Source organism: Periplaneta americana, chromosome 9, assembly GCF_040183065.1.
Source record: "Periplaneta americana isolate PAMFEO1 chromosome 9, P.americana_PAMFEO1_priV1, whole genome shotgun sequence".
NCBI lineage: Eukaryota > Metazoa > Arthropoda > Insecta > Blattodea > Blattidae > Periplaneta > Periplaneta americana.
Window position 1 is genome coordinate 165576024 of NC_091125.1, and position 12674 is coordinate 165588697.

General features: G+C 34.2%; 1 long non-coding RNA gene across 1 annotated transcript in view; it reads left to right on the plus strand.

The window, feature by feature from the left end:
* LOC138706708 (uncharacterized) overlaps positions 1–12674 on the plus strand; it is a 1118142-nt gene that overhangs the window by 578625 nt on the left and 526843 nt on the right. The window lies entirely within an intron of this gene.

The following is a 12674-nucleotide window of genomic DNA, read 5'->3' on the forward strand; positions in this document are numbered from 1 at the left end:
GTGCTAACCACACGATACCTCCATTCTGGTTGGATGATCGTGCAACTCTGCTTCGGCATATGGACGTGAGGCCAGCATCAGGCTGGTCTGTCTTGGCCCTTCATGGGCTATAGCGCCATGGATTTACTTTACTTAATATAACATACTCAAAATGTAGGGGATCATTTTGGCCAAAGAGGTTTTACCCGTGGCGAAAAGGCCATGGTGCGCCGAGCCACTGTGTAAGCTGCAACGTGCATAGCACCTATGGAGGGAGGCGGACAACCGAAGGGGAAGTTAATGTTTAGGACGTGTAACGAAGAAAGAAATGAACAAGAAAACATAGGACACATTATCACAACCTAAAATTAACTGTCTTCAGAATGTCTCTGCGACAAAGTTTCAAAATCAGGAATTATGTCACTTACTGCCAATCGTAGTTGATCACGTAGGTATTTGTCTGTCAGTCGTGATCTAAATTTGATTTTTACTATTTTCATTGTTGAAAATAATATTTCACAAACGTAAGTTACAGCGAACATGGCTTCAACAGAGCAAGCGAAAGAACGAAGCTTCAAATATTTTTTTTTTTTTTTTCCAAAGATTTGAAAAGTTCAATATCTGTCAAGTCCTTATATCTAGCTTTCATTTAACATCACATTGTAAATCTGTGAGTTTAAATTGAAAATCTAACCGCATTATTCGTACATCTGCTGTAAAAGAATCGACGTACAGAGATGATAATGATAATGATGATGATGATGATGATGATAATAATAATAATAATAATAATAATAATAATAACAGCACTTAACCTTTTAATGTTTCAGCAGTAACATGTAGTAACTTATAATGCCGTTTTATGTTATACAACCGTTTTCCTAGTAATATTTGTGAACAAATCATACATTTAATATTTTCATCATATTGTAAGCAAAAGAATGCATCCTCCCATCCTACTTGAAACTTTCGTTTTTTATAGAGGTACATGGTTTCGAGAGAGATATTGCGACGATACGCCACTCGCAGGTCCGAGACAAATACAAATAGAAAGGAGTTTGACTCCAGTGAGTGAGAGGGTGGGGGTTGTAGGTAGGAAGCGAGAGAAAAGCACTGCGAGCCACAATGTGCTCGTGAGTCGCATTGTCGCCGCGGCTGCTCTAGTCAGTTAACAGTGGAGTTAGATCGATCCAAAATTATTAACTTTTTGCCAAAAGAAAATTGTTTGGGCCCCCAAATTCGATTTTCAAGTTTGAATTACATAAATTGGTTAGTTTACTCCCAAGAATCATATCACCAAAGTTTGAAAGAATTTAAGAAAAAAAAAAGTGATTTTTTTTTTATCCTAAGAGCCGATGTATATCTTAATTTGTCTCGCTGATGTTTTTTTTTTTCCTTGAGATATCTTGAAGAGTTTGCATTAAGCCCTTTGATGACTTGTAATTTTACGCTAAATTTCGCTGTCCTTACATGGAATTGTAAATCAATTGTGATAGTTGTCCTTACTAGTATAAGCCCGTCCCTTTGAGAAGCACCCCAGAAGGCCGGACACCTGTTATCGTCCCTGCAGTGTAAGAGGGTACTTTCTAGTGGTAATTTGCAAGCAGTAAGTGTTTTGGAAGCGCTGCAATATGTTGTTTGTTGTGTGAGCTGGAGCAGGGAATTGCTTCCGACTGAGTTGTCAGACCATTGCGGTATCGCTTTGTTGGCTGGGCTGTATCTGTAATGGGAGCCCATCGCAGATAGCAAACGAGAGATAATCACCGAGGATGCGTGCCGAGGGAGCGAAACTCCCGCAGTTTACCGGCAACGCCGAATTCTTTCTTTTTTACTCAATTTCCTCAATCTTCGTCTTATAGTTCTCTCAATACGAACCAGAGACGAGCTCAGAAAGGTGTGAGAGCTATATGGAGACTGCAAGGGTTCCTGCTGCTCTTTCGTTTAATAATAATAATAATAATAATAATAATAATAATAATAATAATAATAATAATAGTACTTACTTACTGCCTTTTAAGGAACCCGGAGATTCATTGCCGCCCTCACATAAGCCCGCCATTGGTCCCTATCCTGAGCAAGATTAATCCAGTCTCTATCATCATATCCCACCTCCCTAAAATCCATTTTAATATTATCCTCCCATCTACGTCTCGGCCTCCCTAAAGGTCTTTTTCCCTCCGGTCTCCCAACTAACACTCTATATGCATTTCTGGATTCGCCCATACGTGCTACATGCCCTGCCCATCTCAAACGTCTGGATTTAATGTTCCTAATTATGTCAGGTGAAGAATACAATGCGTTAACTTCTGCGTTGTGTAACTTTCTCCATTCTCCTGTAACTTCATCCCGCTTAGCCCCAAATATTTTCCTAAGCACCTTATTCTCAAACACCCTTAACCTATGTTCCTCTCTCAGAGTGAGAGTCCAAGTTTCACAACCATAAAGAACAACCGGTAATATAACTGTTTTATAAATTCTAACTTTCAGATTTTTTGAAAGCAGACTGGATGATAAAAGCTTCTCAACCGAATAATAACACGCATTTCCCATATTTTTTTTCTGTGTTTAATATCCTCCCGAGTATCATTTATATTTGTTACTGTTGCTCCAAGACATTTGAACTTCTCCACCTCTTCAAAAGATATGTTTCCAATTTTTATATTTCCATTTCGAACAATATTCTGGTCACGAGACATAATCATATACTTTGTCTTTTCGGGATTTACTTCCAAACCTATCTCTTCACTTGCTTCCAGTAAAATTTCCGTGTTTTTCCTAATCGTTTGTGGATTTTCTCCTAATATATTCACGTTATCCGTATAGACAAGCAGATGATGTAATCCGTTCAATTCCAAGCCCTCTCCGTTATCCTGGACTTTCCTAATGGCATACCCTAGAGCAAATAATAATAATAATAATAATAATAATAATAATAATAATAATAATAATAATTACTTACTTACTTACTTACTTACTGGCTTTTAAGAAACCCGGAGGTTCATTGCCGCCCTCACATAAGCTCGCCATTGGTCCCTATCCTGAGCAAGATTAATCCATTCTCTATCATCATATCCTACCTCCCTCAAATCCATTTTCATATTATCCTACCATCTACGTCTCGGCCTCCCCAAAGGTCTTTTCCCCTCTAACACTCTATTTCTGGATTCGCCCATACGTGCCACATGCCCTGCCCATCTCAAACGTCTGGATTTAATGTTCCTAATTATGTCAGGTGAAGAATACAATGCGTGCAGTTCTGTGTTTTGTAACTTTCTCCATTCTCCTGTAACTTCATCCCTCTTAGTCCCAAATATTTTCCTAAGCACCTTATTCTCAAACACCCTTAACCCATGTTCCTCTCTCAAAGTGAGAGACCAAGTTTCACAACCATAAAGTACAACCGGTAATATAACTGTTTTATAAATTCTAACTTTCAGATTTTTTGACAGCAGACTGGATGATAAAAGCTTCTCAACCGAATAATAACAGGCATTTCCCATATTTATTCTGTGTTTAATTTCCTCTCGAGTATCATTTATATTTGTTACTGTTGCTACAAGATATTTGAACTTCTCCACCTCTGAATATTGAAGACCCAGGCTATTGATGAAAACAGATCGGGGCTAGCAGAGGGAATGTGTTTCCAATTATTTTAAGTATAATGTCCAATCATTATGTTCATATTCATATATTAAACCAAAATCCTTATATTATGTTATGCTTATTGTGTTTAAACATTTCATTTAGACTGATGAATCATTTCCCGCTCTGCTTTTGGGAAATAACATGAAATAGACTTATAACATTGTTGGTATAATGGGCACCTGTAGTACCGATCGGGCTGTGTATCATGAGATACACTTTAGATTTTTTCTACACCTGTGCAAATTCAACCTCGCAAATTTCTAGCGCAATAATTAACAGTAAATCCCTATTAGAAACAACAACAACAACAATCAAATTTCTTGGCTTAAAAATCGATAATTTGTTAAATTGGAAAAATCATATTAAATAAATTACCCCCCAACTAAATTCAGCTTCTTTTGCTATTAGATCTATGCAAAAGATAGTAAATATCAATACCTTAAAAAACAATATACTTTGCATACTTCCACTCGGTAATGAGTTTTGGAATAATATTCTGGGAAATTAAACAGATAGTAATAGTATATTCCTATTACAAAAAAGAGTAATTAGAATAATAGTAGGTGCCAAATCTAGGGACTCGTGTAGGACTATTTTCAAAAAACTACAAATAATGCCCATGGCTTGTCAGTATATCTTTTCATTAATAATCTTCCTCGTATGTAATCGTGAAAACTTTGTAACTAATTCAACAGTTCATAGCATAAAAAACGTCAAAAAATAACTTTCATACTCCATCGGCAAGTCTATCGTGCTATCAAAATGGAGTACTTTATATGGCAGTAAGAATTTTTAACAGCCTCCTTATTGATATAAAAATGAAACTCAAAACATAGATTATTTAGGGCCAAATTAAAGAAGTACCTAATTTCTCACGCCTTCTATTCTGTAGGTGGATTCATGATATTCAACAACGCTTAATGAAATTGATACTAACACTTTGTGTTGTTCTAGTAGACTATATTGTAAATCTCTTCTGTGTCATTTATTTATTCTGAATTCCAAGTACTAAAAATTGAGCAAATATATATAAACATACATTACTGACTTATTTTCACAAAAATCGAATGAATTTTATAACTGAAAAACATATACATAATACCAGAAGAAATGTCCCAACTCTTTTGGCAGAACCTAAATGCCACACTACAGCTGGATTAAGACACAGTAGGAATTATGGACCAAGACTATACATTTCAGTATTGAAAAATAATCCAGACCTAAGCAATTTACACATTCTTAAGTTTAAAAATAAAGTGAAAATGTTTGTATGATATTTGATAAATTTTATTATAACTTTTTTTAAATGTTACTAGCATTATATGGTACTAATTTTTATTGTATTTATCTGATGCATGTACCCTATAAGATAAAACATTGTAATAAATATAAATAGATCATTTTCTTAATTAATAACAGTGTATATCTCCAATAAATGATTCCTTAGCATCGCCACAGATACACTTGATTGTACTTGTCACTATATCTTGTCACTAGAAAGTTTTTGAAATTTATATTTTCCCCGCCATTCATAAATATTTTGATATGATACCTCTTGCACAAAAGGAGAGATCTATAACTGAAACTCGATTAATATATTTCAGTATTATTTGTATTTATCCTGGTAATAATGAACAGTTTGACTCGTAGACATTTTGTTTTTACAGCATTAACTTCCCATGATTTTACGAGAAGATTCGAAGAGAACGGCAGTTACGTAGACTTTCAGCTCCCCACTACTACTATTAATGCACAACACAATGTCAATACGGCGGTTGCTGTCGTCTGCGATACAACGAACTTTTCTGTTGATTTTCGAGTTTGGCATTTTTTCCGGTTATTATATGCTTATTTAAGTTGTGTTAACTCTCGCTAATGGTATTATATTTTATTTTTTTATCCGTCTTATTATTTATTTTATTATTGTAAATATTTTTGTTTTATCACTATTATTATTATTATTATTATTATTATTATTATTAATGAATTATTTTGTATTACAATCTTTGTATCATTTCTGTCACGATTATTCTATTATTATTATTATTATTATTATTATTATTGTTACTATTATTTATATCATCAGCATTATTATTTGATCCCTGTAAAATTTATGTAGACTACTGGACTGTACCCGAGCACGAGCATATGCTCATTTCGGGTATCTATTCATATGTACTCAATTCAAATGTAAATTGTAAATAAATTTGAATTTGAATTTGAATATATTTTATCTAGACTGTGACTATAAATTAAGTATTACATTTTTTGACTTGTTCCATATTCTAGCTGTAAAGCAATGAATGAATACCATGGAATGTTAATAAATACAGTACAATACATCTGGTAATAACATTAACTTACAATTTCAGTTGTCTCTTGATCCTATACATAAAGCTAGAGGTGTTCTGATATATTTGTCCACGCCTCTTACCACTACCGCGGACTGCATGTCTCTATAATAACAAAAAATGTAATTTGCTGACCCGTATATAATACAACAGGTCGTAACGTTAAGTGAATCACCCTGTACATTTATCGTTGGCAGTTTTCTCTTCGCAGCTATCTTTTACTTTTTTACTTTTACTTTTTTTTGCTGATCTTACTGTTTCTCTAGGTTTTAGAGTCATAACGTGTGCAACTGGAGATAGGACAATTTTTTTTTACTCTGTAATAATAGTTTTTATTGGGGTGTTAAAACTTTCCAGAAAAACAACATGCTGATAATTCAAGCGCACACACACTTTCTCTCTCTCTCTCTCTCTCTTTCTGACTCACTCACTCACACATACACAGACGCGGAGGACAGGTTATGTACGTGTGGCGCAAAGTGTTATGGACACAGGTGCCTGGAATTATCACAATAAACAAGAGTTTCTCTCCTGTCCCCCCATACTCCCGGTCCCGTGTACGCAGCAACGTTGATACGGGTATTTTACGCCAAGTATTTTTATACTGTGCTAACACTTAATTAAAAATCCTATAAGCATCATGTAATACACTTTAGTGGCACAACGTTGGGTACAGCTGTTATAAAATTTGCAAAAATACGCAGAATTTTCAGCCAGGTAGAGTGCTTTGGGGGGCGTTAACAGTGTCAGAAATTAGTGATAAGAAGAATTAACGCCCACGAATTCACATTTTGGGCCCACAGAATGCTAAATGGTTGCTAAGTGTCGTAAACTTACTTTATGACGTAAAACTCTACTTCAGGGCTCTTTCATAGCTTATTTCCAATTGCACGCAAATGCATGTTTTGCTGATATATCTTTACTTTATAACCATTCTCGCCATAATGAAAATAAAAACGTAACAACGGAAAGAAAATAAATACGTTTTATATTGAAATATTTATCCATTCAACTTAATTATACGTTTTAATTCAGGTAATAAAGGCGTACGTAGTCTATAGTGATATTTCTACATATGACGAGTTCAGAACCATAGTGGGCCAAGCGCCATTTACTAAAACCGTAGAAAACAAGGATTAAAATGAACTTATTACCATACTTCATTGGAAACATATAGCAAGTAATATATTTTATTAATTTATCTAAACCAGGCCTGCAGAACTATAGCTCCTGAGAGCACTGTTATACTCCCCTTTCTTACCCCACCCACCTTTTCTACCAGCGCGGTTATGACGTTCTAGTTACGCTCGGCTGCATTAAAATTCATTCGCGGCGGTAGGTATACAATACGCTATCAAGAATTTACAAATGAACAGATAATAAAATCCTAGAAACATACCTTTAAAAAGTAAGAAAAAAATGAATGAGGAAAATAAATAAATTAAAAGAAATGTAAAATAAATTTTAAAATTTATATATGCTAATAATGTAAGAAGGTCTACCTATCTGTATCGTCCTATTACTAGTAAAGCCGATTAAATCCACTTTTTGTGTAAAATAAGTTAAGTACAGTCCCCGACTTGTCTTTCCGTGCTCTGTACTCTATTAAAATGAAATAAGTCCGAAATGTTGCTTGCAGGCAACAAACCAATTACTTTATTTGAAGAATTTATTATGATTTTTCGTGCATCAATAAAGTTTTAATTCCTGTTTTTACAAAAACTTGTATTACTGGTCTTAACTAGTTTTACTAATAATAGGACAATAAATAAATTGTACGTTGATAAGTCAGTGATAGCTATATGACCGGATGTCAATGCTGTCATTCAACATTGTAACGCACTCCAGCCAAATAAATATATAAATAAATAAAAGTAAATAAATAATACATAAGTAAGTAAGTAAGTAAGAAATTAAGTAAATAAGTAAATAAATAAATAAGTAAATACGTAAATAAATAAATAAATACATACATAAGTAAATAAATAAATATAAAAATAAATAAGTAATTAAGTAAATAAGTAGGCCTAAGTAAGTAAATAAGAAAATAAGTAAATAAGTAAACAAACAAACAAACAAATAATACGCGTACTGCAGTTTAAAGAGAACTGGAACATGGCAAAACCTAAACCCGTGAAGGAATACTACTTCCAAAGGAAATGGTAATATGATTATTTTGTTGTTGAAGACGAAAGAATTGCTTATTTACTGTGTCCCATCCAATTTATTTCTACTCGTCATTTCAATATTAAACTACATTTCAACAAAGTCCATATTAAGAATTATGGAATGCACAAACTTTCGGGTAAGTTCATCATTACGAACTATATATTGATTATTTATTTATATACTGTAAAATTAAGGACGTCACTCGTGTTCATTTTGAATTGAAATTAATAGTGACTTTCAAGGTTCATTACTTAAATGCTATAAATTTATGTTTCCGTAGGTGATGATAGGAGGAGAGTTTTCGAAAATCTAAAGGTGCAAAGAAATCTCAAAGAAACTACCGACAGGAAATCTAGCATAATTGTAAATCTTGAAACGAGATAACGCATTATAAAAACAATGAATTTATTACATGGCACCACTGATGGACCTTTGATGACAAGAGAAGGAAAATAACTCTACGCGGAAGTCGATCTTCTCCAATAGAAGTGGAGTGAGGCTGACGTCATATTTCCCCTTCTTAAGAGTTCTGCAGGCCTGATCTAAACGATAACAGCTCCCTGTATTAACAGGCTGCTACAAAGAGCATATTGTACAATAGGCAGTTGAAAGTATAAATAACATACATTGTTCCAGTTTTATTCTTGGTTTATATAAATGATTTGTTATTAACTGATTTATGCAAATATAATGGGATTATATATTCATATGCGGATGAAACCGTAATTCTTTTTGGTGAAAAATCTTGGGAAGGCACTTATATTAATGCGAGTAATGGATTACAGGTAATTAAAGAGTGGTTTGTTTCAAACGCTCTTACCTTAAACACATCCAAAACAACTGTTGTTCCATTTTCACTAAGGTCCAGTGGTCTTCAATCTCCTCAATCTTCCTTTAGGCTCAAAATTCATCATTCAAATTGTTCTTCTCAAAATTGTGAATGTCCCATATTAACAGAATCCTCAGAAGTTAAGTATTTAGGCATTACAATCGACCAACACTTACGATGGAATAAACATATTACATATTTATGCAATAGATTACGTAAAACAATTTATATCTTTGTTATACTTCGGTCATATGTACCAATTAATATTTTACGTCTCATTTATTTAGCTTTATTTCAATCCATTCTCCAGTATGGAATTTTAGGATGGGGAAATGCTTGTAATTCTAATCTCACTCCACTAATACTTATTCAGAAAAGAATTATTAAAATATGCCTTAATAAACCAATTGATTACTCATCCGAGCTTTTGTGTACTGATTTTAACGTTTGAAAATTAAACAGATTTATTATATTGCCTTATTAATCTTCATACATAAAAACCGTAATAAATTCAAATTGTATCATCATAAATATGGAACTAAAAGATCAGATTTTATACGACTAGAGGAACCAAAGTGTTTCACAAGCACAGCTCTGAGCCATGGTACCTACTTTGGTCCAAGGTTATATAATAAAATAATTGATAAATAACCAAATTTGGGAAATTTTAGTATCAGAAATTTCAAAATTACCGTTAGGAATTTAATTTTTAAAGAATATATGTTGATTTAATATGTACATGTATTTGTATGACTTAAATTGTTAAAATTGAAATTGTATTTTTAAATTTAATTTATTCCTGTAATTTTTTTTCTTGACCCAGTTTGTGTCAAAAAATTATCTTTGTGTTTATCTTTGTGTTTAGATATCTCCCTGAGAACGAGTTTTTTACTCCTTCAGGGAAGAACTAAGATTGTATTTTTGTACATGTTATTTTATTAACAATAAACAATGTGTTTAAGTTCAATGAAGTCACACAACAATGACAAGAAATGGTTGAATAAATAATTACGTACCACTTAATTATTTGATGATCACTGTTGACCGTAGAGATGGTTTCGAAGTACAAATATGGATCCTCTCAGAGCTGCAAGAACGATGTCGTCAATTGCCTTCCATTGTAGGCCGAAACGTTGCGAGGTTTGGAAGAAGAAACCGGAAATAGTTCCGTGCGATCCAACCATAAGGTCGATTATTTCTAAATGATATGTCAATCTTCATTAAACTATAGTATTCACTTAACTTTAACCCTTGCTTTCTTCGTTTTTCATAAATGGCGCTTGGTCCACTATGGTCCGAACCCTTCATATGCTGTATTTTTATACTTTCCAATTTCAAAATGGAAACATGACATTACTTGTATCATAATAAATATGGAACTAAAAGATCCGATTTTATACGACTAGAGGAACCAAAGTGTTTCACAAGCACAGCTCTAAGCCATGGTACCTACTTTGGTCCGAGGTTATGTAATAAAATAATTGAAAAATACCCAAATTTGGAAAAATTTTAGTATCAGAAATTTAAAAAATAGCGTTAGGAATTTAATTTTTAAAGAATATATGTTGATTTAATCTGTGTATATATTTGCGTGATTTAAATTGTTAAAATTGAAATTGTATTTTTAAAGTTAATTTATTACTATTTTCTTTCTTTTTTTTTCTTTGTTGGTAACTCTATAGCATCTATTAGGGTAGGTACACGTTGGAGCAACGATAAACAACGATAAACGATAAAAGAAATGACCTAGTGACGCTTAGGTATTATCAAAGAATCAAGTGTTCATATCGGAGCGACGAGGACGTAGGAAGCGAACATTTTGATTTATCAGTAGAAGGTAGTCTATGCATCCACTTAATGAGAGAAGATATATAGAAAGTATCAGCTGCCAAGTTCAAGGTTAATATAACTTAAATACGTACAAAATTAAATTCTCATCCCAAAGATAGTGTGTGATTGGTTCTTGTGACCACATAACATATGACCAATAAATACACAACTGATCAATTTGCCAATATCTACAATAATTAATTTAATAAGCCGAAATAATAATAAATCGATTAATATTCGCATATATTGATAACCGCCGGTATTTATACAGATTAATATTATCTTAATCAGAGATCATATGAACGACAAGAGCGAAGAAAATGGAACTTTTCTTTTTCGTCGCTTTTATCGTGTATCTTCGCTTTTATCGTTGCTCCATTATGCACACCTCAATAACAATGCATGCTTCAATTCTCTTTGATATAGCATCGCTGCTTCTTTTATCGTGTATCTTCGCTTTTATCGTTACTCCAATATGCACACCTCAATAACAATGCATGCTTCAATTCTCTCTGATATATCATCGCTGCTTCTTTTATCGTTTATTGTCGCTCCAACGTGTACGTACCCTTAGATGCTTTATGGTTGTGTTAACAGATGGAGTTACTTGTCAACAATGTGACGCTGAAACGTGTGTTCAGGTTACTGCCCAGCGACAGTCCTGATGTATTTTTATATTTGTGATGATTGGTTAATTAATATTAACCCGGCACACTCACAATCACACTCACAATCATACAAATTTCCAGACTCTAGACACCCAGGGAATTTTTCTTCTTCAAGGAAAATTCACCGAGAGCCGAGCCCGGGAATCGAACCCAGGAACTCCTGATCTGGAAGCCAGCATGCTGACCAACAGATCACGGAGGCAGTCATTTTTTTTCTTGACTCACTTTGTGTCAAATAATTATCTTTGTCTGTGTTGAGTATGTGTTTAGATAACTCCCTGAGCACGACTTTTTACTCCTTCAGGGAAGAATTAAGACTGTATTTTTGTACATGCTATTTTACTAACAATAAACTAACAACTAACTAACAACTTAATTAAACTTTCAAATTTTGTCCGCCGAGTTAATTCCCTGGTAGCGTGTCTGCCTCCAGACTAGCCGGACCGGGTTCGATCCCCGGCGGGTCAGAGATTTTCATGTAAAATTTAACTTATAATCATTAGATTGTGCACCCATATGCGTGGGTTGAATCCCAAATCTTTCCTCAGTTCATATTAAGAGAAAGCATATGTCACTATTAATAGCGATTCATCCGTCGGATGGCGGCCACATTGGTGCTATTCGACAGGAGTAGGCTACGTGCCGGCACCGGGTTTTCCCTCCTCCCTTCCTCATCATCATTCATTCCATACTCTCACACTCACCCTAGCATACGATATAACTCTCCACAAATACACATCATGTAGGCCTTCAGCGTCGCCCGCCGAAGTGGTGTGCAACTACAAAATGGGTCACAGTCCAGCCATCTATCCGCAATATGCCGAACCAGAATCATGTAAAGTGAAGTAGGTAGGCATTAGATACACACATACTTTCAAATTTTGCGATACTAACTCTGTTGTAGCAATATGTAGGGTTGGTCACGTGAATCATGATACGCACTTCACTTAATTAAATGTAATTTATATCGCGTAGAAATATTTTCGTTCACTGCTGTGACGCATGTCTCTGAAACTAGTGGGCCCGGTTTGAAATCCTGGTTGGGACAAGATACTTGGTTAAGGTTTTTTCCAGGGTGGGTTCGTATGGTTGCGAAACTTGGACTCTTACTTTGAGGGACGAACAGAGGTTAAAGGTGTTCAGAAATATTTGGGACTAATAGGGATGAAGTTACAGGAGAATGGAGAAAGTTACAGAACGCAG